Here is a 5,018-nt window from a genome sequence, read left to right as displayed (position 1 = left end):
CATTGTTGAAGTTATAGTTTGTTAGAATTGTCATAACTTAATCTAAGAATTTTAAGTTAGGGCATGAGGGTTTTCAGAGGAGTTAAGAGGTAGGAGTCCATCTGCTAGCATCCTGGATGAGACCTGGATCCTGTCAGAGGCCTACCAAATGGAAGATACAGTTCCTCATCATGAACTCAGGGACAAGTCAAGAAGACACCACTATACAAGAAAGTTTTCGGTTAGCTGCTGTTAGAGAATGCATCTTTTGAACTTGAACATTGATTATCGTCATGGGTAATACAGAGACGCTATCAATATTGAGATTGGTGAGCTGAAACACTTAGCATACGATGATATACTTTGTGACTGTAAGGACAGTGGACTCCGGAGCCCTAAGACAATTCTTCAAATGCTTCGAGTTGGTCTACACTGCTATGTCAGGACCCTTTGCATGAACTATAGCATCTTAATTCACCGAGTGCATCCGCCAAGATGCCACACATAACTTTTCTGCAACAACTGGATTCTGGGAATCCGTACTCTTCAGTTTGCAAGTGGTCGTCGATCGGACTTGGCTCCTTTATTTCTTGAGCAAAATAATATTGAATGATCTTGTTTATCTTTTGTATATGATCTATGGAATGCTTTGTATATGTTCTTTTGTGGAACAACATTTTTTTTTAAGTAGGGAAGAGTTGTAGCACCCTTTTGGTGCTACATAATATATTATATGTAGTAAAAAGGATAAAACTCTAATGAAGTACTACCCCCCCCCTTTTGTAGGGATATTGAAGGAGAAGGTCAGAGCAGAGAGTTTTTATGACCTCCTGTACAGACTGAGAGAGAGTGAGCGAAAGAGAGAGCCAGTGGTCAGTTCTGGCTAGCGTGAGTAAGGGTCAGGTGGTCCTTATTCCCAGAAAATAATGACATGAATGTCATGAATGACGTAGTAGTATTTTGGGGAAAAGTTGATGGGCTGTTCCATCTCTGCTACCCTAAAGGGGTCAGCAATTATTGTTTACTGTTTTTTTTGTGTTAAAAGAGATGACTTAGGATCAAAAAGTATTTTCAGTCATAAATATACACACCCCTTCCCCAAAATAATGGTATCATCGAAAATACCTTTATATAGAAGTTCTGGAGACATCCTCTTCACAACTTTCGAGATGGAGAGGAAACATCCACCATAAAGTTACTATCATGTAACTTCTCTTTTTTCCTGATTCTCAGGTAAGATCCGAAGTCATCCTTCCATATCTCAGTTTATAAGATTATTTAATAACTGATCTTATAGATTTATTTTTGAATGTTAAGTTACTTTTCCAAAATTGTCTTTTACACATTTGACTTATTATCAATCTTCAATTGAATATTTTAAAGTTTAGTTTGATATAGGCTATATGATGACAGATATTATTCTATAATCTACTTCTTATTGAATGTTTGAATTTCTTATAATTGTTACTAACCATCTATGATTATTGTTCATGGTGGAGCACTTGTTATTTATGATTGTCTAGCAGCGCGAGCATGGTGCGAGTTTTATAGTTGAGCCTTTTGAACTTTGCGAATTACAAATTTTAAGCAAGTCGCGAATCCAAAACAACTAAACGGTATTATTCTGGTCAAGCGGATAGGCTGAGTTCCCTATCTTGCCGCGTTAATACTGTGCGGACTCTAATGTATCTGATTAAAGACTTTCCTGAATATCATTGTGCTAAACCATTCTATTTTATTGTTTTGATATTATGTTACTGTAAAACCATTTACTAATCCTAGTTGATATGAAAATATTTGAGATGAAGTTTGATATTTAATATTAGAAATATTTAATCATGTTTTGATTAAATTGATACACAACTTTCGAGATGGAGAGGAAACATCCACCATAAAGTTACTATCATGTAACTTCTCTATTTTCCTGTTCTCAGGTCACTGGTCGTCTGACCATGAACAGCTTCTACATTTTACTATATCTGCACTGAGACCCTCAATGTCATTATGTTAGTCTTACTATCAGTAGTTGTTTCACAACTGTTTTAAAGTTATGTCCAGTTAAGTAAATTTTAAGTATAATTTGAACTATATGTTCATACCTGTTCAAGTAACTATGTAACCAGGAGTTACACAATTTTTTATAACTGTAAATATCATGTATATAATGTTGATTTAGTTTAGAATTAAAGGAACATATATCCTTTATATAATGAGTATGTTAGTTTATTCTATTGAGTATTATGATTTACATTAATTAATAGCATAGTGTGAATGTTGTTGATTGATGGTGTTTGATTATGTGATGTGTGATTATTACATAGTAAAATAATTACAACCTAATAGTGTTTTATTTAAGTTCTACCTCTGTAGACGGACAGGGTGGGGATTCTTCGTTTAAAAACCCTTCCGCTGCACTGTTCTGTTATTGTATAAGTAAAAGATCCTCCCCCACCCAAAACGATCCCGTGCTACATATCCATGTGTAATTTAGTCTTTACACTGACCTACTTCTCTGTGGTCTTCATAAACTGCAATGCATGGTTTGATAAATACCATACAATAAAATACAATCAAATGCAACGATAACCATCATTTTACTCGTAAGCCCATTATATTAGTTTATTTGTACAATATCAACAATATTTTGGATTTGCATATTGGGGAAAAGAAACACTCATATAAAACCATGGAACCCCCGAGATATCGATCAATGAACATAGTCCTCCAAAGTCAACATATATGTGCAATTTGTTTCCATTGGAAGGAAAACAAGTCAATAATTCAATCTTATACAAACTCTATATAGAGGCAGCTTAGATTAAATCTCAAACCAATGAAAACCTCGTAATAAAAGTGAGATTCTGAGCGGAATTACATTATTGATTTCACATCACATCGGCTTTCCCCATTCTCCCTCTCTCAAAATTGCAATCTCTAGGCCCTCTCATAACCACACTTCAATCAATTGTAATCACTTCAGCATATGTTAATGTTAACCTATTTTTTTTGTTGGCGGCGCCTTGTTCCTTTCATTATGATAATTTTCCTTATTATTTACATCTGTCTGGCCGAATGCTCCTAAAGTGATTATAATGAGGGGACTTCTGAATAGAAGGCTTTAAAACGCAATTATTCTTGGCTTTATACAGCGAAGATGCGGAGTGGGCAGTTCAGATTGCAAACAGCAGACAGATGTTCTCACTCTAGACAGATTTGAAGGTATCCTTAAAAGATTCATAATCAGAAAAACAAGCGGACCTTAATCAAGACACGTTCACCTCATCAAACATTTAAAATAACATTTTACAATCGAAAGCAATTATTGGTTGCATATTGTTTTTACCTGACTGTGGTAACATAACAACCTATTTGCTAAGAACAGAAAGACTTTAACAAACATATCTAAAACCCCACACAGATGTGTATACCAGAATGAGACCTGTCAAAAGGCACTTGAGCCTCAGTTTGGGGTGCACAGTCAGACAGTCAATTGTGCTGTTGCTTTTCTTCACCAATAACCAAACATGAATGAATGTGTGACTATACAAGTAGGATTGGAATAAGCATTAATACCAATGCTCAAACTTGCCAATGCTCACTTTCCACACTTATCTATCATTCATGAAATTCAATGATACTAATACATAAATATAAGGGTAACCTGATGTCATCCATACTGACACTAAGGGAAACTCTCAAGTTGGCAATACAATTAAGATGATGATGTTTTAAGTTCTAACATCCCAGCTCAAGCATAATTCAAACATTGTCCTGCTAGTTGAAATCCAAAAGTATGGGAAGGAGTTTTCATCCGATGTTTACTGAGAAGACTCCCTATGCAATCGATCTATTTATCCATTGCCAATGGTAATGGCTGTACAACATTACCATAGGGACTTACATCCAAACACTTATGTTATGACCCACTTGCTATTCTGCTTGACATAGTTTTGTTGGGTAAACACTAGATATGGCAGGTGAAAACTGAATTTTGCATTTCATAATTCAAACAGCAAGGATAAAGGCACTCTCATTGATAATAGATTTTCTTTTCATAATCATCTCATACATTTTAATCCTAAAATGTTTTTTACTGTAATATTTATAATGTACAGTAATTCAGATCGTGTATGGTGATAAACAATACAGCAATACTAAAACATTATAGACTTATAGGTTGGCCATGTGCTTCCTTGATTGTTCACAGGGCTTAGATCTGAGTAATTCAAACAATAATCTATATTCTATTTGATCAACATAGAATGAAAGAGATAAATCAAATTAAGGAATTATACTACAAAATGAATTCATATACTAAAAAATAAGAGGTTCAGGTGACATAATTGACAAGACTAATCTTCAACTAGTTAACAAATTGACCCCAAAATATTGAATAAAACCTTTCCTCATAAACATCTAATGCCAAGATTTTTCCGAAGCAAAGGTAAAGATTAGGGGGATGTGGTATTCATGAATTTACAAATGCAGGGCTTGCACATAAACTTTTGAACCCATGTTTTTCCGCAGTACAATGGTTTGAGGAAAATGTCACGTTTCTTTCTGTTTGTTTCATACATTCTTTCAACCATTCTTTCTTTATAACTCTTAGCATATACTCTCTGATCTATCCTCCCTATCCTCCCTTTCCCTTCTATTGTTGCCAATTTCTTTTTATTCTTCCTTCATCCTTGTTTCTACCATGTCCTAAGTTGGAAAGTTACTTATTCCCTTTTTTCAAACTCCTAGACTTTCTCCCACTGCTCTCCTCTCCTTCCCTTGTTTTCTTGTCTCGCTCTACATAGTTCAAGTTTGCCAGTTCATTGAAATTCCAAAGCTGTCTTCGGCATCTCACTCAACTCTTGAGTTGAACTTGCGTCAGAAGGCCGTCTGTTCTTAGATATCGCATAGCACTAGACTGAATAACAATTATTCTCCCTCTACTGTGTATTTGTGCTCCTTATTTAATGAGAATACACTTGAGGAGAAAAGTCCCGGATGACGGACTCCAAAGTGATGACAAAATGGAAAGATTCTGTCTG

At 35.1% G+C, this 5,018-nt stretch overlaps 1 long non-coding RNA gene across 1 annotated transcript; it reads left to right on the top strand.

Moving 5' to 3' along the window:
• The first annotated feature begins 675 nt into the window (after window positions 1–675).
• Window positions 676–2,404, top strand: LOC121411056. The gene is made up of 2 exons (XR_005969419.1): window positions 676–1,212; window positions 1,914–2,404. It is a non-coding gene; the product is annotated as an uncharacterized LOC121411056 (long non-coding RNA).
• The last annotated feature ends 2,614 nt before the right edge of the window (window positions 2,405–5,018 follow it).

The sequence above is a fragment of the Lytechinus variegatus genome, chromosome 3 (genome assembly GCF_018143015.1).
Source record: "Lytechinus variegatus isolate NC3 chromosome 3, Lvar_3.0, whole genome shotgun sequence".
Classification (NCBI taxonomy): domain Eukaryota; kingdom Metazoa; phylum Echinodermata; class Echinoidea; order Temnopleuroida; family Toxopneustidae; genus Lytechinus; species Lytechinus variegatus.
This window is presented reverse-complemented; position numbering and strand designations above follow the sequence as displayed.